This window comes from Vicugna pacos, chromosome 2 (assembly GCF_048564905.1).
Source record: "Vicugna pacos chromosome 2, VicPac4, whole genome shotgun sequence".
Classification (NCBI taxonomy): Eukaryota; Metazoa; Chordata; class Mammalia; order Artiodactyla; family Camelidae; genus Vicugna; species Vicugna pacos.
In genome coordinates this window covers 4,459,671-4,482,129 of record NC_132988.1, presented here as the reverse complement: position 1 = coordinate 4,482,129, position 22,459 = coordinate 4,459,671, and the positions used below count along the sequence as shown (strand labels likewise).

At 39.4% G+C, this 22,459-nt stretch overlaps 1 long non-coding RNA gene across 2 annotated transcripts in view; it reads left to right on the top strand.

Moving 5' to 3' along the window:
• LOC116276696 (uncharacterized) overlaps nucleotides 1-22,459 on the top strand; it is a 53,721-nt gene that overhangs the window by 5,414 nt on the left and 25,848 nt on the right. Inside the window, exon 2 of one of the 2 annotated variants that reach the window (XR_012077942.1) lies at nucleotides 6,588-6,727. The exons of the other annotated variant lie outside the window; for it this stretch is intronic. This is a non-coding gene — a long non-coding RNA (uncharacterized lncRNA). The remainder of the gene's footprint in view (nucleotides 1-6,587; nucleotides 6,728-22,459) is intronic. 2 annotated transcript variants of the gene reach the window in all.

The window sequence follows — 22,459 nt, the reverse complement described above, 5'->3', positions numbered from 1 at the left end:
CCCATCCTGAGTCCCCTCAGGGGCCACCGTTGGGGGTGGCTGCAGAGGCCGGGCTGCCTGCTTGTCTCCATCCTGAGGTCCCTCCACTCACATTAGCGGCTGATGACTGGATGGCTGCAGCATCCTTTGTTTACTGGTATGTCTGCAATATTTTTCATTCACACCCAGTACCAGTGCTGACAATTTAAAAGCGTTATCATCTGGGGCCATGTGTTTGAGCTTTGTGATTCATCCGAGACAAAGAGAATCTCAACCCAGAATTGTAATCTCCATCCATTGGTCACGACGCTGAGGTACACAGAACTCGGGCTCATGTAAAACAAATACCCCTTTCTGCCCCAAGCCTCGCTGAGCATTTGTCTTGATGCATTTGGATTCCTCGGGGAAGAACACCACAATGTAAAGCCGTTCTTTACATTCGATGTTGTGAGTTTGAACAAAGGGCTCTGAGACGGCTCTGGTGTGAAAGCTGGTCAAGTTCCCAGAACAAAAGAGGGCAAAGCCCCTTAAAATCACAGCATTCCACTTCATTTTCCTTTGTGTTGTTATGTCGAAAACTGAATCTGCTAGTTTGCAAGTAGATAGAATAGCCAGTGGAGCTTTGTTCAACTGATTAGTTAATGTGTTTTAAAGCAAGAGATTGAAAAAACAATGACCAGATTTAAACTGATATGAAATCACCTCTGTGCTGGGAAAGAATTTTTACTTTCACTTAGAGTCATATAAAAAAGTTTCGGCTCATGATCAAAAAGTGATACTACATAAATTTTTTTTTTTTACCTTTCTTGGAGTGAAACTTTTTTTTTTTTGCATTCCTGTTGTCCGTTGGATGAGTGACAGCACTCTTCAAAATGGTATTAAGTGCCCAGTATATTCTCAACAATCCAATAACTAACTGGTCAGTGTATATGAAGTTTTGGATCTTTCATATTGAGGATTGAGGAAGATTGAGAGGCAAAAATGTGTAGCTCTTCCTTTACAGTCATGAACAGTTTTTTGAGAACACTGGACTTTCCGTGCAGACATCTGTCTCACTGTGAGCATGAAGCAGCATCCAAGCTTACAGCCAGTGGGATATCAGAGAGTGTGGTGCACAAAGTAAAATGAAATTCATGGCCTCAGTCCCGTGTTTTGGAGGGAGATGAGGTGCTCTTTAAGAACACCATGTTCTTTCTTATGAAGCTGACAGACTAGCAAATCCGTTCCACTGCCATCCGTGGAAATGGGAACTCATCCCCAAAGAGCTGGTTAGTACAAGATGCGTTTTACAAGAGTCTATTATTGGAAAACAAAACTCCACAAATTCCATTTAGCATGCATTTGTACGGCGTGTATTTATTTTTATTGATGTATTTCCCTGTGTCATTCCGAAAAGGACTTGAAACACCTAGTTTCACCTACTCCTAGTGGAAGCTAAGAATAGCAAAATAGTTAAGCTGTGCAAATACAAGGGATGAAGATGCAGAAGCTGAATTTTGGTCCCTAGAACACAAAGAGACTAAGACATAGGGGGGTTCTTCTGAAAGTTCAGTATTGGATATAGGACTTCATGGAACAGAAAAAAAATCAGTGAGTTACTCAGGATCAGGACAATCAAAGTGTGAGGGATGGACGAACATGTGAGAGAGATGGCTTTGGTGCCATCACTACATGAAAATTTCACCAATGTTAGTATCAGTTTTGCAGATTAAAACCAAACTATAACATATAAGGAATACTATTCAGTTGTAAAAAGAAGTCAGTAATGCCATTTGCAGCAATATGGATGGATCTAGAGATGATCCTATTAAGTGAAGTAAGTCAGACAGAGAAAGACAAATGTCATATGATGTCACTAATATGTGGAATTTAAAAAAATTTTAAAAAGATATAAATTTCATTTACAAACCAGAAATAGACTCACAGACATAGAAAAGAAACTGTGGTTACTGAGGGGAAGTGGGGAGGGGTAGATTAGGAGTTTGGGATTAACAGTGACATACTACTGAATATAAAAGAGATAAACAATAAGGACCGATAGGACCTATTGTATAGCACAGGGAACTATATTCAGTTTCTTGTAATGAGTCATAATGGAAAAGAAACTGAAAAAAAAGTATGTATATGTATCACTGCTGTATACTTGAAACTAAGATTGTAAGTCAACTACACTTCAATAAAAAATAAGAATTAAAACACCCCAAATTATAAGAAACATTTTCCTTATATAAATATGAATTTAATGCATTATATAAGGTAGATGGCTACACGGACATATAATGTATATATTATGCATATATATACTACTATGTACATAGGTGGCATATATTTAATACCTATGTGCATAAAATATATACATATTAAATACACATATGCATAGATACGTATATAAGGTATACATGCATGCATTTATAATGTATATAGTATGCATTTATGTATTTATATTGCATAATGCATTAAGCATTTAGTAACTGTGTATAACTTATTATATAGTATACGTCCAGTCACAGACACCTAAAAATTGAAGTCCTTGTAAGTTTGGGATCCACGGAAGTCCTGCAGCCAGTGTTAGCCAAGTCATCACTCCTGATAAAATTCTAGCATATATTAACAAAGTCCTTCAATAAATATTCCCTGAAGGCCTGCCACATCCCAGTACCAATTAGAAACCGTGAATTAAATAAACATGGTTCTTGGGATTTTTTGAAGCTTACATTTAGGGGAGAATATATACAATAATATTGAAAATTGCAGTGACAGATGTAAGAGGTAATAGGGGAGCTGAGCTGTGTCTGAGGTCAGGCAGAAGTGGGGGCCTCTGGAGGAGGGGTGTTGAAGCTGAGATCGGAGGTCTGAAGATTGAGGAGCCATTACTCTGTGGATTAGAGGAAAGCACGTCTGGCAGAAGCAATGGCACGTGCAAGATCTAGGAAAAGGGTCAGCATCTTCCAGAAAACGAGACCAAGTTGATTTTTCTAAAAGGCAGTGAATGAGGGAGTGGCACTGAAGGTGAATAGTGCAGTCAGCAAGGCCCAGATCATGCACACCTGACCTGAAGGCCATGCTGAGGGGTCTGCATTTTACCAGCAGTGCCGGGAGATCAGCCTGGTGGCCATGTGGGAAATGAACAGGAGGAAGGGAGACAGGACAGAAGGCCCTCCAGCAGCTCTAGGGGGAGATGCTGGACCGTGATGGGGACAGTGGAGGTGGCAAATCTAGAGAATGAGGGGTGATACTGACCAGATTGCCAATATAAAGTTTTCAAGAAAGACCATGAGGTTTCTAATCTGAGCAGTCCGGTTCACGACAGTGCCCTTAACCGAAATGGGAAAGACCAAGTGGGAAACAGTGTTGGTGAATATGAACCAAAAAGAATATTCTGTTTGACAGAAGTCAGTGTGCATGGGGGTGGAGGTTCAAACATCGGTGAGAGGCGTGGGCTGGGCAGGTCTCCCAGCACCGGTGCTGTGCACGTCTTGGGAGAGATAATAACGTCCTGGGGTCTGTGGGATGTTCAGCGTCATCTCCGACCTCTGCCCACCAGATGCCAGTGGTTCTGCCTCTTGCTGTGACAGTCAACACACCTCCAGAACTTGCCAAATGTCCTCCAGGGTAAAACCACCACCCGCTGAGAATGACTGGCTTAGAAACCTAACTTAGGGATTGCTGAAATATAGATGAAATTTTTAAAATCCATGAAAGTAGAAGAAATCACCCAGAGACTTTCAGTTCCTGCAAAATAGTGCATCAAATAAATGCAGAGTTCTTCCACTGTGTTTGAAATGCTTGGTAAAATCTAACAATAACAAAAATGGAAGACCAAGAACATAAAAAAAGGAAATACCCAGACAATAGTATGATATGATAATACTGTTCTGATATATCGTATTATTATAATATAATGTAATAATACTATTATATGATAATAATAATAGTGAGGAATGGAACTTAAATCAGTGAACACGCAGCTGCTGTAGCCCTGACACTGGAGGCGGACAGAACAGAGCACAGGACTTGAATTTTAATACCTGTGCATGGCTGTACAAGGCAAGAATTAAGGACTCTTCGTGAAAAACTTTCTTTCGTAAAGTCTGGACATAGAAACTTGAAAGCTTCAGTGAAAGGTGAACATTAAAAATATCTGATTCTCACCCAGCGTTGGACACGGAAGCTCCTGTGTCTGATGTCAGGAAAAAGGCTACCCTCAGCAATCAGAAGCCAAGCCCATGTCCCATTCTGCTTTGGAGTCTAACGTTGCAAGGTCTGAGGAGACCAGAAGTGCCCAGCTGGGAAATTAATATACATGGTGGTTCTTGTGATACCCTGCGGATGTACAGAGGCATTAATATTAAAACTTCCTTAGAGGATCATTCTCAGAACCGGTCCACACGTGAGACCCCTGCCAAAAACAAGCCCCTCTCAAGGAAGTGCAAAACGTAAAACTGAAATACAAAGAACTCACGCACCATGAAGCAAAAGTTTACAGGAACAAGAAATAGGAGAACCATTGCTTTACTCATTTGAAACAATAAGTAAATTGAAGCTGACTATAAATTAGTAATGTGAAAAATGACTAAAAAATACATATATATATATGAAGAACAAGACACCAGGGGAAAAAGAGAATCGGATGGAATTCTTGACGCAATTATAATAAATGACTGCAAACACAGTGGAAATCCAACAGGAGGCTCTTGCTTTACAGAAACTGAAGAAACTGGAAGCTAAAGTCGAGGAAATATCACAGATTAAGGTAAATCAACAGTAATGATCAAAGAGAAGTCAAAGATGACTTCCTTATGGAAGGTAGCATGAAAATAACCCACACCTATTGGTGAGGAGTTCCGAAAGGACAGGACAGAGAGAAGAGAGAAGTGGTAATAATTGAAGGGAAAATGCTTACAAACTTCCAAAATTGATCAAAGACACAAATTCTCAAATTAAGGAAAAACAAAGCATAAATCTCAAGCGAGATCATTCACACATTCAGCACAGGCACAGAGTAGGGAAAGGGCAGAACACTGAAATGAAACAAAGTATCTGAAGAAGAGAGATCATCTCATAAAGGGAATAGGGGTAGATGAGAAGAGGAGTAAGATCCAGTCTGGGGGAACGTCCACAATGAGAGAAGCTGAGTCAAGGGTACCAGGACAACCACTGTAGTCACACTATAATGAACAAGAATCTGAAAAGGAATGTATGTGTGTACATGTATGACTGAGACATGATGCTGTGCACCAGAAACTGACATGACATTGTAAACTGACTTCAATAAAAAAAAAGAAAAAAAGATACTCACTGGGAAGGAAAAATGGAGACAAGAGACAGACTGAGGGAATGAGATAAGAAACAGAGACAGATCAGGGCCATGAGTGGGGCACTGTCTCAGCCTTTCACGAGAAAACTGTGTTATTTTTGCATACTAATCATTTAATTAAAAATATTGACTAAGTGCCTAATTTATAAATAACAGTTTACAAATTCCTACTTTCCTGGAGCTTACATTCCAGTGGGGGAAAGTGGATGATTTCAAAAAAAAAACCCAACAACAAACAATGACATAGTATGTTGGAAGATTGTAAATGGACCAGTAGAATTGGAGCAAGTAAGAAGAGAGGAGAGTGCCAGGGATGCCACTTTAAACGGAGTGATTTGGGAAGATCTCAGTGAGGAGGTGATATTTAGGAAGTGCTTGGAAGCAGCGAGGGATGGAGTCACATCTTTTTGGAAAAAGAGCAGGCAAAGGCCCTGAGGCAATGGCTGCCTCCTGTGTTCTGGGAAGAGCAAGAAGACCAGCATGACCAGAGCCAAGGGCACCACGGGGACAGCTGGAAGGAACAGTGTCAGAAAGTGAAAGGGCTGTGCCCCACTCTAAGGACTTTCAATTTTGCTCAGATTGAAGGATTTAAGGGGTGACACCATCTTGCTTCCCTTTTAATGGGCTCACCCTGGTTGGCGTGTGGAGAGCACATTTGAGGGGCAAGAGCAGGAGCAGGAAGGCCATCCAGGGCCGTGGAGTGATTCAGCGAGCCACGATGATGTTTGGACCACCATGGGGTAGAAGGAGGTGACTGGATGCCAGACACCTTTGAAGGTGGAGCTACTGGATTGCACGTGGGTATGAGAGATGCCATGAATGATGACCAGGATGGTGGAGCCTGCAGGTGGATGGGCTTCAGAGTGGAGGGAGAGGCTTACTTTTGGGCATTTTAAATTTGAGCTGTCTTAGGCATGATGGCTCCTGAAAAAGAGTAACAGCATAGCTAGAAAACAGAGCTATTTTAGTGCCTTGGAATCTAAGAACAAGAAAAAAACAAAACGTGGCACAGAGGAGGGAATGAGCAACTGTGTCCGAGGACCGAGAACTGATCACTTGTTACTGATTCTGAAAATCAGTTTCATTGGAGGAGTGGGGATGAAAGTCCATTTGGAGTGTTTTAAAAAAAAAATGGGAAGAGAAATTAGAGATGGTATGTATATGCTGAAACATGGTCTAAGATAATAAATTCATCTTGAAATTTATATTACCTGGAAAATCAAACTTTCTTGCATTATTTTTTATTTTTTTAATACTCCATGACTTTTCCCCTCTATTTCTCCTATCCGAGCCCTGGGGTAAGACCTACATGACAAGGAAGAGTAAGGAATACACTGAAGACTCGTTTGCATAGCACACGACCAAGCCAATAGGAAAGCCAAGACTGCCTTGACTTCTCCTCCTTTCACGTTTAAGGGGATGCCTCATTAGGTAAGTTAGACATTTTCAGCTATGATACCTGTCATCGTGGTACAGACTTTTAATGTTATGAAGTTCTATTTAACAACTCGCATGTAAACAGTACCGACGTGTGGTTTCCCTAATGACCCTTCCTGGCTGGCATCTGATTTCAAAGCTTTCCTGACTCTCGCGGAGCCTAAGATGCCCTTCTCCTCGTGCATCCCAGGAATGAACATCCTTAATCGGCAATGAGAGTCCAATCGGTGGGGCTGTTTTAGGGAAGATCCCTGCAGAAAGCCGCCAGCAGGGCTGTGCTCTGCTCGCAACCGTGCTCTCTGTAAACATCACACGTGAAGAGTAACACCAAACAGTGCCGCAAGCTTTAGATGACTGCGCTTCATATCAGGCGTTCTTGTTCTATGTTTAGTGATGATCAAACATCCCTGTGGCTCCATTTCAGTTTCCGTTCCACACGCCTTTCCTTCCTGCTGTACCTTCCTTGACTTTTCTTTCTCTGCCTCCTCTGAGGACTTTCAGTCAATCAAATGGCCTGTGTTAACTGCCGTCCTTCATGCCTGCCTCTTCTCTGCTACCTGCCTAATCACTAAACGGCAGTAGGATGGATTAAAAAACACACACACAAAAAACATAAGTGAAAAAGAATTGGGCTGGAGAATATGGATGGAAGCGGGGGTTAAAAAAAGATAAGTCAATCCCAGACGTTGAAGCTTGGAAGAGACTACGTACAGTGGATGGATGCAGGAGCTGCTTTCAGATGACAAGAGGCGAGGACAAGAGGAGACCAGAGGAGAGAGGCAGCGAGGTGCTGCCGAGAGCTGAGAACAGACATGAGCCTTGCTTGTGTCCCTGTGCTGGACCAAGGATGCTGAGATGACAGCAACGGGGAAAGTTACAGCTAAGAAGTCCAGGCCCTGGGACTGGGTGGTATCTCTGAAAACTAGAAATGAACTACCAAGGACCCTCTAATCAATAATTAGGGCCTAGATACTGCAGGAGCTAAATTATCCACACACGCCAAAATTAGTAATATGGGGGTCAAAATTTTACTTGTTAAAGAGTCAGTGTAATCCAGCAACAGAATCACTGCTTCCTGCATTCTTGGGCATCTCTCACCTTTGTAATTTTCTTCGTCTATCATTTACTGGATTTTTTCAGAAAGCTCTGACCTTGGCATCTTTTTTTTTAATTTTTTTGGATAACAGTATGCATAAGCATCTGCTTCCTTGACTGCAAATGCCAAAGTTCCTGGCCAAGAACCGAAGACAGGTTTCTCAACATTTTGCAAATAAATCCTTTGGAAAACAAGGGATATCATGGGAATGAGACTACTTTGCAGTTAAAAAAATAGTGGAAAACTTGCTCGCTCTTTTTGGTGATGAAAAATACTCATAAATTATACATTTGCTTCTTGGATGGGCATAAAATCTGTGATGGTCTCACCTTCCGTCCTCAGAGGTATCCGCATTTGATCTTGTCAAAATTTCAGAAGGCTGGCCAGAACAGTAATATTTCAAGAACACCTTGTCACTTAGTTTGGTATCACAAATTCTCTGCAGGAAGTGACCGACGCCTCGTACTTCAATTTAGTGCATCTCTGGAGTCCAGGTGCCTTCCCGGTTACTCACATTTTGTACTGATGTAGTTCTACTGGGAGTTTCAGGGAGATGGATGAGGAGGTGGCCCCTGTCTGTAGGAGGGGAAAAAAGACATCGCGTGCAGCCGATGCTTAAAACTCTGCCTGTCATTTTCAAGAAGTGTCCATGGCCACTCCTTTGCACAGATCGTGAAAGACTGAAGAGGCTTGGGGCAAAGTCCCCGCAGATTGTTCCATTTCTTTATGACTTACTTGTCACTTCATGACACCTTGGATGCTCATTTTTCCCTCGTTTCACCTCCAGAGAAGGTTGCCAGGGGACACACCGTGTGCTTGCCAGCATCTTTTCTGTTCACGCATCTCTAGAGAAGTTTGTGCAAATAATATGCGATATTTTATGCTCTTAAATTCCAGGGGAGCAAATAAATGACTTTCTTAGCATGCTACCAAGCCAAAAAAAAGGGGAAATTACCAGGTTAAATTTCACTGGTCATGGCCAAAATCTCATCTTCTATAACTTTCTGAGGAAATTTCATGAACAGCCTCTTAGTTGTTTTTATGTATAACTTTTTTCTCCTTTTTAACAAACTATTGTTTCAAAATTTATACAGGGTAAGAAATCAAATAGCCATCTCTGACATGATAATTACATATGGCTTTGACATACTTTAAAAATGAGCTATTCATAAATCCACTGACGGTACATTATAAGTTGGCTGTCTAAATAAGTTTCTCTCATGTCGACATAGTTGTTGTACTAAATGTGCTTCTGTAAGCAGCCATGAATTATTTCTGAATGGCTTATTGTCAAGAAATAAACAAGCAGATTTTTTCCCCTTTCTCTCCACCTAAAATCATGTATTCTTTCAGTTAGAGTTCAAAATACTGCATTTGAAATGAATAATCTTGAGGTTGAAAAGGCAGCCCCAAATTAAATGTGTTTATTTTTCCCAATTCGTTAATGCCATATTCAATCAATAGCAGTTACTTTTAGTAAAATCACATTTGGACAGATAACGGCAAGGAAATGTTTAATGTGAGTCCTGAATTTTGATATGATAACATTGATGCATATCTTATACAAAAGAATCACTTTTTCTTGAGTTCTGCAGAATATGAGTTTTTTTTTACAGTGACATCTTTTACTTTTATAATTTTTTTTATTGAAGTATAGGCAGTTTACAATGTTGTGTCAATTTCTGGTGTCCAGCATCATGTTTCAGTCAGACATGTACATGAGTTTCTAAGTCTAGAGGTGTTTTAAAACAGAACTCTGAATGATGAAGGGCTGGTTGAATCAGTGCCATGCTATGAGTTCTCTGCACGTGCCTTGTGGGGTGTAGACTCCTGTAAAGTCTCATCTTGGCATAAGAAGTGTGTGTGTTGAGTGGAGAGGGTGAGGAGGTTCTGAGTGGGGGTGGGGGCACGGGAATGGTAAGGAGGATTCTGGTTTTCCTAGAAACTGGAAGTTTCCATAGAAAAAATATTGAGACTAATTTAAAGTTTTCCATTATAACATGTTTGCCATAATGAATTTTGTAAAATCATGCTGTTTTATTTTTTTTTAATTACAAAAATTTTTGCTCAAATTTTTTTGAGGAGGAAGTAATTAGATTTATCTATTTATTTATTTAATACTTTTGGTGGAGGTACTGGGGATTGGACCTGGGACCTCGTGCATGCTAGGCATGCACTCTGCCACTGAGCTGTATCCTCCCCCACAAATCATGTTGTTTTAAATATCCTAGAATTGCATTTAATTTTTTTGGAAATGGAAAAAGAAAACTAATCAGTCGTGGCTGCATAAGCTACTGTTCACATTTTGTCGCATTTTCTCCCATTATTTTTGATTTTCTATATTTTATGCTCCACCCAGTGCCTTATTTGATGTAGATTTTTCAAGCAAATAGTGGTGGATTACCTACGAAGCACCTACTCGAGCAGGTACTTGGCGTGGTTTATCCTGTTAACATCTATATAGCATTCCTGGGAAGCAGGTAATATTGATTACTTCTGCTTTACAGATTTAAAAATTGAGGAAGACTTGTAAAGGTTCATTAATTTGCCCAAGGCCATGTGGCTAGTAAACTGCAATGTCTGGCCTTAAATCTGGGAAGCCTAACTTCAGAATTCTTGATTTGAATGCTGTGCTGCACTGTGTCTCTGCAAAGTTACTTCCAGTGGAATTTATGGAGATTGAAGATAAAGTTATCTGGTTAGTGCCAGAAAAAAACTTTACTATATTTCTCTGTTAAAGATACCACTTATGGGCTCCAAGCTAATTTTGTGGATTCATTACATTGTTCAGATTTATCAATCTAATTCTTCTTATCAAAATCATGGTTAACAATTTTTTAAGGAATATTCGGCTTAGTAACTAAGTAGCTAAATGAATGGCTTTATCTTTAGACTGAATTTTCCTTCTTTTGTATAAGTTCTTAATCTTTCCCTCTTCCTTGACTGTGGTTACCTAACTTAATCAGAGAATAGATTTTCTCGCTGCAAAGATTCCTGCTCATTTTGAAATACGTATTTCCTCTTTGGTTTTAAACAAGGGATTGAGGCAAAATTAATTGGGCCGCCCTTTAAAATTTATTTCTGCAGGTATAAAGCCACCATAGTGCTTAATATTTCTGACTGTACAGAAAATGAAAATTGCAGAAAGGATGCGTGACTCGCAGGGTTGAAGGCATAACTTACAAAAAATCAGCCTGAGTTTTTATTGCCCAGTTTCAAGGGCATAAATCCTTATTTGACTAAGAATGTGACTGTTCTTTGTGTAACTGTCTCCGTTATATTCAGAACTAGACATTAGCAGCTGCCCGAGCAAGCCTTTGGTGCCCTTTTGAGCAAATTGAAATGCGCAGAACTCGGAGAGTTGGGTGAAGAAGGCTGACCTTGAGACGGTGTGAGCAGTTACAGAGAACCTGAAACTCTGGCTTTTCCTACCAGCTTGTCTACTAGATTAAGAGTGATAGTAGCAAACATTTGTCATATTGGCATATTATAATGTACGTCTAGGTCCTCGAGTGAACTGCCGGGGGGAGAATTTTTCTGGAGACAACTGGGAGCTCTCTCTTCCACGATCAGGGGTAGAGAGCGAAGGAGAATGAAAATCGGAGCAACCCTGCTGCATATGTATTCTCGTGAGCTGCCTAGACATCATGCTGTCATAGGGAACTGAAAATGAGAATAGATTAAGTACAATTGGTACCTGGGGATATCTGGTTCTGTCACTCACTAGAGGATTAGCTTAAGAAACAACTAACCTCCCTGGGTCTTAGTTTCCTCCTCTGAGCACAATGAAAAGATTGGATGGGTTGATCTCTTCTAATATCACATTTATTGACGTTTCAGTAGCTTCCTAGTTCTTAGCTGGTGCCCAGCACATAGGAAGCCATTACAGAGCTTCTGAATAAGGGACTGTTGAGTTAGATGTAGGGAAACCTGGGGGTGATCATGTAATGCAAGAAAAAACACAAGAAGCTTTATGTGATTGATGAATAATACATACACGGCATCAAGAAAGAAAGGGTTATACATTTCATATTTTAGACTGAATATTTTCCTTGATTTCTGTGAGGACTCTGATGACTGAGATGATGGTCTTTAGAGTGAAACCAAATCACTGAATTCTGTAAAGTAGCCAAATAATCAGTCCTAAATGGACAGCCTTGGCGTAGGTGATTCTTGGCATCTAAATTCTACAGGGAGGGTAGTGTTGTGGGTTGAATTGTGTCTTCTTTGAAAAAGTATGTTGAAATCCTAATCCCCAGTACCTGTGAATTGGATTCTACTTGGGAATAGAATCTTCGTAGATTTAATCAAGTTAAAATCAGGCCATTATGATGGACATTAACCCAACGTGACTGGTGTCCTTACACGAAGAGGGACAACTGGGCACAGATGCCCACAGATAGTGCAGATGGGCACAGGCAAGTGCTATGAGAGGGTGGAAGCAGAGACTGGAATGAAACCTCTACAAGCCAGGGAACACCGAGGATTGATGTTAATCACCAGAAGCTGGGAGAGAGGCAAGAAACAGACTCCCCCCACCAGAGCCTTCAGAAGGAGCCAACCCTGCTGACACCTTGATTTCAGACTTAAAGCTTCTGGAACTGGAGAGAACACATTTCTGTTGTACTTTTAATCTACTCAGTCTTTGTGATGCCCTAGGAAATGAACACAGGTAGGAAACATCTCCCAAGCTATTCTGTCTTGGATGATGAGTTTAAAATAAGTCCAAGTAATAGAAGAGAGCTCGAGTGGCCACCTAACTATTTCTTTCCTAATCAAGGAAATCCAAGTTCTGAGAAACCCAAGGATTGTGGCCTTGAGCTAAATATTCTCACTAATCACCAGAAAAGGAGTCTTTTTTTTCCCTCCTGTGTTTAGAAACTGTCCACAATCACCCACAGTGTCAACGATGTGTGAAATTTGCAACCCTCTGCTTTCTACTATTCTAGTGAAAATAATTTTAAAGTGTAACTATTTTAAGATTAAAAGATAAGCATCATGCCTTGTGTCCCAGATTCAGGGTCTATGTGTGTATCTATGAAGGCAAACAAGAGCAGATCTCAGTGAGCTCTAGAGAGGATGCTCAGTGCGGCTGACTCGGTTTCCTAGCAACTACATGACACTATTTGTCTCTTGCATCAAATGAAATGGCAGTTGTACCCTGTGCTCCCTGCCCCCTCTTCCACATTCACCTCCTCCCAATGAAATCGGGGGAGCACCTTTGGGATATCGAATCTATCTAGATTGCTTGATAGTTAAAGACATGAAAGGAAGAAGTATTAATTTATCAGGCAAGTGTTATACGCTTCAGCACTAGCTAATATTGTGCAGATGCTTCAAAGAAGTAAACAAAATATTAAGGTATGATCCCTGTCTCCCAGGAGCTTAAAATGTGGTGAAAATTGGGATCGAGAGTGTAGTAGACGCAGGAGTCAGATCGCCTTGGCCTTGATCTGACCTTCATGCAAACTGTATCTGAAACATTGGGCAAATCACACACTCTCTGCTTCATTTCTTCATGCATCAAATTATAGTAGCTCCTGCATATGCCAGAGGAGTTATTCGTGTGAAGTCATGTGCTTAATCAATATCGTCTGTTGTTATATTACTGATATTACTTGTGAAATTCCTTTGAGAAGCAATATTAACCAACATAAAAATAATTCTAGAGAAGACTTGAGAATAAACACTATGAAGCATGATTGAACCTTGACATATGTAGAACTCATTGCATGTCTGATGTCACCATTTTCATCTTGAAAGGTTAAGCAAGAACCAGTGTTATGGGCCAATAAGGAAGGGCTTACCAATAGGCTGTGTAGAGAAAGCAGTCTGTCCAGTTAATTTTTTTCATCAACTGGGTGGGAAAGGAAAAACGGGCAAATTTCTTTTCTTAAAATTTTGTGTTCGACTGAATGTTTTTAAAAGGGTTGCTGGGAATGTCCTTCTCATTGGTTAAAAGTGAATAGAATAGTTTTCTATGTCTATGAGTTTGTTTCTGTTTTGTAAAGAAGTTCATTTGTGTCATTTTTTAAGATTCCAGATATAAGTGATATCATATGGTATTTTTCTTTCTCTTTCTGGCTTACTGTAAACTGACTATGCTTCAATTAAAAAAAATGAATAGAGTAGTAAAACTCAGGTCACCAGATCTTAGTTGTTAGAGGCAGAATAGTGACCCCTCCTAAAGATATCTGTATCCTAATCCTTCAATCCTGTGACTGCTTCACCTGACATGGTGAAAGGGACTTTGCCGATGTGATTAAGCTAAGGATCTTGAGGTTGCTGAGAGCAGACTGGATTATCCGGGTGGACACAGTCTAACCACGTGTGTCCTTAATGGCAGAGAACCTTGCCTGGCAGTGGTTGGAGGGAGACGCCAGGAGAACGGTCTGCTGGGGCAACGAGCACGGAATCCGTGAGCTGAGGGATGTGGGTGGTCTTCAAAGGCTAGAAAAGCAAGAAAATGGACTTCCTGAGGCATCCAGAACGAGATGCAGCCCTGCTCACGTCTTAACCTCAGCTCCCTGAGACCTGGGTCAGACTTTTGACCTACAGAACATAAGTAATAAAGTGACATTGTTGTTAAGCCACAAAAGTTATTGTTTGTAACAGCAGCAACAGGAATCGAACCTATGAGCTCTTGCACCTTAATCCAAACAAGCTCAAGAGGATATTTTCAGGCTTTCCCTGCTCTCTCTTCCACTGTCTTTTGCTTTTTCCTTTCTTCCTTTAGTTGTTTTTTAAAGGCTGAAGGAGAACTTCCTTTCCTGCACAAGCTATAGTATCAGAGACTGAAAATACCCTCTGTGCTCAAGAAAATAAAAAAACCGAAACTAAAAACCAAACAATATATAAAATTTTGTTTTCAAGACACTAGGTATCAGGCTCAAAGCATAATGATCTCCAAAGAGAAGCAGAGAAAGTGAGTCTTGTCATTTCCCCCAGTTACTGCCACAGGCTACTGCACAGGGTAGGGGACCCAGCAGGCCTGTGGAGCCCTGAGCTGAAGAGTTGGGTTTGAGGGTTGATCTGGGGAGACCAGGAGGCTAGCGTTCTCTGGACAGGGCCCTGGAGAAAGGAGAGTTGCACAGAGTTAGCTCCCTGGAGATCCAAAGAGTAGATTTACCCTGAGGTATTCATCAGAGCACTGATCAGTGCAGGGGAAGAAAGAACTCCCCAAGGCCGAGGAAGCAGCCAACCAAGAGGATTAGAGGGAACAGTTGTTGGCACTCACGCAGAGCTGGGACTAGTTCCCATTTCCAGTAGCAGACTGGAAAACTCGTAGCTCAAGATAGATCCTGCCCCAGTACTAGGAAATTATTAGTCCGAGACTGAGCACCTCTCCAGATTTGCGTAAAAATGAGAAAGTCAAGATCAAAAAGCTGAAGTCATTTCCAAGTACTTGACTGAATCCTAGAATAAAGCGCCAACAAGGCAGAATTCACCCTGTTTGCTATTAAAGTGATGCTTACGAAGCCCACAGAGAAGTAGGAAAACATAACGCATATGAAGAGGACGATCAGAAAATCAAAACTGACTTAGAACCGCCATAGATGTTAGAATTAGCTAAAAAAGAATGTTAAAATAGTTAGAACTATTTTTTATATATACAATGTGTTCAGTAGGAACAGAGAAAAAGGACCTACTTCAAAATTTTAGAGGCGAAAGTTACAATGTATGACAGAAAAATATATTGGCTGGAATTAACAATGGATTAGACATCACAGAAGAAAAAAAATAGTGAACTTAAAGCCATAGGAACAGAAACTGTGCAAAATGAGAAGTAGAAAAAAATGTAAAAGAACAACCTCAGTGAGTTGTAGGAAAATTTCAGAAGTTTCACGTCCTTGTAATTCAAGTTCCCATGGAGAGAAATGTAGGGGCAGAAGAAACATGTGAAAAAAGAATGGTCAAAATGTTTCCAAACTTGATGAAAACTTTAATCCCATAGATTGGGATCAGTACCTCGAAAGCATATAAGAATTTTAAATGTTTATGCCCCTAGTGACAGAGCTTCAAAATACATGACACTAAACAGCTACAACTCCAAGGAGAAATAGAAATATCCTCAATGATAGTCAGAGATGTAATACTCCCTTCTCGGTGAATAACAGAACAAGCAGAGAGAGAATTAACAAGAACGCAGTAGACTTAACCACACTGTTAACCAACGTGGTCTGTTTGACATTTATAGAATACTATACCCAGCAACAGAGTAATATTTTTCAATTTCAATTTCAATTTCAATTTCAATACAATTTCAGTTTTAATACAATTTCAATTGAATTCAATTTCAATACTTTTTTTCAACTGCACGTGGAATACTTACCAAGATAAATAATATTCTCAGTCATAAAATAAGTCCCAAGGAAAATCTCAGTGAGTGATTTGTAAAAGTTAGCAAGCTGATTGCAAAATTCATGTAGAAGTACAAAGGATTTAGAATGGCCAAAATTACTTTAGAAAAGAACAAATTTAAAGGACTGGTCCTAACTGGTTTCAGCCTTAATAAAGCTACAGCAGTCAAGTAGTGTGGTATTGCCATTCAGACAGACAAACAGATCAATTAAGAGTAGAGGGTCCAGACGTAGACCCACATGTTTGAGGATACTGGATTTTTGACAAAGGTGGAAGAGTAATTCCATGGAAAAAAGATAGTCTTTTCAACAATTGATGCTAGAACAATTGAATGTCTATAAACAAAAACAAAAACAAAAAATAAAATTCTTTGATCCATACTATATTTCACCATATACAAAATTAACTTCAAATGGACTATAGACCTAAATGTCAAATCTAAGATGATAATAATCCTGAATGTAAACATAAGGGGAAATCTTTGTGACTTGATATAGGCAAAACTATCTTAGATATATTACCAAAAGCATAATCCACAAAGGAGTAAATTAACAAATGGGATTCATCAACATTTTAAAAAAATCTGCTCTTTTGGAGAGACTCTTAAGAGAATGAAAAAAACAAGCCATATAGTGGGAGAAAATTCAAGGACTCGTATCTAGAATAGATAAAGAGTTCTCAAAACTCAAAAAGTAAAAAACAAAAAACAAAAAACACAAATAAAACCAACCCACAAAAAATAGGCAAAAGATCTGAAGAATCACTTCACAAAAGGAGATTTACGAATGGCAAATAAACACAGACAAAAAATGCCCACTCATTAATTAGCAGGCAAATGAAAATTCAAATCACAGTGGATCTCATTACAGACTGTGCAAAAATGATAAAAATTTAAAAGACAGACCATACCATATGTGGTCAAGGATGTGGAGGAACCAGAAATGCAAAATGATGCAAGCACTTTAGAAAACAATTTGGTACTATCTTTAATAGTTACATGTATAAATGTCACATGATCTATCCATTCTGTTCCTAGTTACTCAGAGAATTACCCAGAGACTTGTACACAAACGTTCATGCAGCCTGATTTGTAAAACCTGGGAACTGGAAACATTCCAAATGTGTACCACATGTGAATGTATACGCAAATGGTGGTATATCTATACAATAGAACACACGCACAAAAAAAGCGATGACCTATTCATACACGCATCCAAATGGATGATTTCAAAATAACTATGCTGAGGGAAAGAAGCCAGACAGAAAAGGAACACAAAATTGGTGATTTCATTATATATCATTCTAGATCTGTTTCTAGGACCATACTAATTTATAGTAATCTAATCTATGCTAATCTATAATAACATGATGCAAATCAGTGTTTACCTGAGCAGGGGAAGGGAGAAAGGCGGTGAGTTTGGGGTGGTGGATATCAATGTTATTTTGACTCTGGTGATGGCGTCACGTGTGTACACATGTTACTCAGTCTGGGTTATGAAGATTAAATGCATTTGTACCTGGAAAGTCCTAAAAAGTGTGTTAAAAAGTAAATGTTTGCAATTATTAAATATTAACATAGTATCTACATTAAACTATTTCCTGTATTGGGACTTTTGTCATTTTCAACTCAGTTTCTCACAATTACAACCTTTCTTCTCATCTTCTATGGTTTTGTTTTTCTTCTTCCTTTCATGGTTTTGTTTTTGTTTTTGTTTTTTGGTTGTTGTTTTTAATTTCTCTTTTCACTTTTATTCTAAAAATGCAACCTTACTGCTTCTTTCGCTACCACTGGATTTCTTTGTCAGTGGAAACAATGAATAGTGTAACAGTCACTAATTAAAAAATCAATCCAATAAATATGTTTTGGAGGAAGAAGTTTGTGACAAAGCATGAAAAGAATGTGCCTGCTTTCAACAACCTCTGTAAAAACTATTTTGTATGGTGGATCAGCTTTTATATTAAGAGATCCAACATTTCGTATGCACAAAGCAATAGGATTGAAATTATTGTTCTTTTATTTAATAAAATAATCAGGGAAAGAGAAAATCCTGATTCTATTTAGCACTATAGAATAACAGAGAGGAAAAGGTAAGCTTTTTCATCGTTCTAGTCCCTGGGTTTTATTCACTCTGGAGTTAATGCAGGAAGCAGTGAAATAAACCGCCGGAACTACCTGCTCATAGACAATATTACTGTGGCCCCTATAAGGAAATATAACAAGCATCTCTGTCCTCAGTTTATTCAGAGCTATTAGAGGTGGGATGGGAGTAAAGAGAATTGTGGTATGTCAGCGCGAATATTCCATTCTTAAGTGTGTCTTTTCTTTCCAATACAGAAAGGGGATAGAGGTTAGAGAAATCCGAAGACGAAGCAAAATAATTGTTAGAATTCTCTCATACAGGAAGGGCTATGTGGTGGCGCAAAATACCCCTGTGATTTTCTTCCCACTAAATGAAAGAGGAGGGAACTGTAGAGAGCAGCAGTGATTATTCAGTACAGGTTAAGAGACCTAGAATCAAAGAGCATCTCACCAGTGCCCTGTAAGAAGACCCTTATTCCTTGTGTGCATCGCCAAACGTGGAGATAAAAATGTCTTCCTGTAAGTTTAGTTCCATCAACTATTTTGTACAAAATGTATCCTGAATACATAAGCACCATAGCAACAGCTTCTGTTGGTTTTTGTCAACCACAGTGAATCATACAAAATAGATGATTGATAGGAAAGAATCAACAATTTTATCAATACAGTCTACACCTTGAGAAAGATGGCAGTGTCATTTTGTATAGCAGCTCATGAATGTTTCAGGATTGGTGGTCTACTCTTTAGAGTATTGTGGTTTCTTATTTCTTCATTGTTAATAAAATGATTTTTCTATAGAATTGCTCGTAGGTATTATATCTTGAGCTACAACCATTATTCTGTGGGTTAAGAACCTATTGTTTTCATTTGGGGCTTTCTATGTCTCCATGGAAACTGTCCATGAGTTAGGTGTTTATGATTGATTTGTGGTCCTTGATGAAGCAAACTTTTGATGAAATAAATCCCTTCATGAGCCATTTATTTTTTGTCTGAAAATTTCAGAATTTTTTCCCCTAAGATTCAGTGCCCCATTTAGTTTCTTGGTTTTAGTTTTTGCAGTGTACTTATCAGGGTGTTTCTAATTTTATCTGTTGTACTTGCTTTTTATAAATTCCTCCACTTCCTCTTTCAAATGGTTCTGTGGTGGTGGTGAGAACTGTCCTGGCCTGTCTCAGAAGTGACTGTTCTCCTTCCGATATTTTATTCAGTGCAGAGTTGCAAACAGAAAAACCTGCTTTCAGCATCACACCTGTCTGAGATGCTCCCCTATTTCTTGAATAATTTGGGGGATGGAATTAATTTTCCTTCCACTTTTTTTTCCTTTAGCAAACTTGTAATGAAGCTAAGCAGACAAACATTCTTATTTATGAGGCAAAGTCAAAGTATTTTTGACACACGAAAGATGGGGCAGGGGTGGGTGGTCAGGTCCCAGGTGAGTCCCTGGGATGCACTTCATCAAGTAAGGATTTTCAGCTTCGCCCAGAAAAGGATTCAAGAATGAGCCATAGTAAAGTAAAAGCAGATTTATTCAGAAAGATGCCCACTGTGCAGACAGAAGGCGAGAGAGAGCAGCCACAAGGTGCGGGGTTGTTCGGTTTTATGAAATTTCATATGCTAACAAGTTGGAAGATTATTCCAGCTGCTTTGGGGAAAGGGCTGGGATTCCCAGTCACTGGGCCACCACCCACATTTTTACCTTTATGGCCAGCCTGCCACCTGTGGGAGGACCATTTAGCAGCTGTTGTATTTCAATGAGTGGATATTGAAGCCCAGAGTCTACTGGGAGTTGAATCTTCCATCGTCTTGGTGCTAATGACTGTTTCATTCTTTTAATGACTGTGCCCGGCCCCCTTCCCGCCTGTCTCATTTCCATCAAGCATTTGCAAATATTAATTTCCCTAATTCACGCTATTCATTTTTATTAAAATATTTTAACTTATATCATTATGAGTATATATATTTAGAATTTTATCCAGGAACATGAGCATATTCCAATATTTTTGGTAACAGTATTCTAATTGCAATGCTTTAACACTAGTATTAGAGAATATTAGCATTAGAGAATACTAGCCTTATAACTTAATACTTAAATAAAATTAAAAAATTGTATTTCCACAGAACTCCGGCAACAATATATGAAAATTTTAGTTGCCTTGGTGGGGGCAGGGGAGTGGCATCTCCTGGTTTTGATTTGTATTTCCCTGATGGCTGATGAGATGAACATCTTATCATGTGCTTATTAACTATTTGTATACCTTCTTTGGGGAAATGCCTATTTAGCTTCTATGCCTGGTTTAAATTGGGTCATCATTTTATGGTTGAAGCTTAGACTTGTTTTTTTTTAATTAATGAAAGTGGTCCCCCCACCCCAAAGCTGTTTTATAACTGGTGAGTTTTAACTGACTTAAAAAAAATTGGGGGTAGAGTATAGCTCAATTGGTAGAGCACATGCTTGGCATATACAAGGTCCTGGGTTCAATTCCCAGTACCTCCTCTCAAAGTAAATAAGTAAATCTAATTACCTCCTACCCACTGCCCCCCCCCAAAATACAGAAATTTGAAAAAAAAGATTTCTACCCTTACTGTAGACTCTGGTCTCCTTAAATCTAATATATAACATTGATTTTATATACAAGTGTCAATATAGTTTTGTATTTATTTAAGCATCAATCATAGCAAAATGATTTCATTAAGCAGTAGTTCTAAAATGATACTGTCTTTTTCCAAGATAACATTTTTGGAGAAGAAACACACAAAGCCTGTCTAGTAAAGCAAAAACTGCTTATTGCTTAGCAATTAGTGGGACCTGATACCGCAAAACTTTTGCAGTTCCAGGAAGACCTGGCATTTAGAAATGACATTATTGTTTGAATAGAAGCCATTTATTAAACGGTGCTAACTTTTTCCTATTCTTCCTTGGTAATTTCCCCTGAACGTCTCTGTAGGAAAATTAACAATGTTGTCAACACCAGCTACATGGCCAAACCTTAAAACCTTGAAGTTGGCTGGATGTTATAGCAGGGAATAAAAATATATTCTGAAAAAATATATATTTCCTGCAAAACAGCAATATTCTAATATATTGATCTTGCAGAACCCTGGAAATACATGTTTGACTTTTAACACGGAAGCTCTTTGTAGAGTGGTAAATTACAATTGAAATATACATGTAATTTGCCAAGGTAAATTACAATATAAATTAAAACACTACAAAAATGGTTTTAAAAAAATTATTAATACATTTTTCAAGACTATTCTCAAAGTGTCTTAAAAAATAATACCACTTGCTATTTGTAAAAAAAAAATTAATTATATTCTTGGAATTTTCCTCATTAGACATACACATATCTGTCTTTCACAATAAAAACACCTTAACACATTTTTCAACCACTGCAAATTAATGTCTTTTTATTTAAAAAAAAGTAATACTTAAGGGACAAAATTTGTCTTAGTTTTTTTACCTGTAAGATTTCTGGGCACAAAGACTTGTTTGGTGGCCAGAGAACCCAGCATACGCTAAGTACTTAATATATGTTTATTGAATGAATGAATAAAAGCTATTTTCTAATTGATGAGTTTTAACTGACTTAAAAAATGATTTCCAGCTTGTTCAAATTCATCCTAGAACATAACATTGATTTTATTTAAAAGTATCAATATAATTTCATACTTGATAAAATAAAGGCTGTCCCACACTGTGGTGCCTGGGGAAACTTGGTCTGCTTCACCACAAGAGGTCAACCACCAGAACCATCAGGGATGCAGGGAGGGGGAGGGGGAGGGGAGGGGAAGGAAAGGAGGGGTTGACAAAGGTGAAGGGATTGCCCTCCCCCTGATGGGGTCCTCCCAGGCCCTCTGGTCTGGCCTGGCAGGACAGGGCAGGTCTGGGGCTGCCAGATGCTCTGGGCAGGGAGGGGGCTGGAGAGGGGCTCTCAGAGGCCTGCCCTCTAGAGCAATGAGCATGCAGCTCCCAGCCTGTCTGTCTGCAGGGCTCCTTGGTCCAGGACCTCCTCCTAGCAGTTTATTTGTGCGCAGCCCTGATGTCCGTCCTTGGGGCTGGCAGAGACCAGTTTGCTGGGAAGGGGTGCAGACTCAGGGCCCTCCTCCTTGCTTTCCCTATGACATTTTTATATAGTCATTTCTTTATCTGAAGTAGGCTGTCTGTTATGGTCTAGGGTGTCTGTGAGAG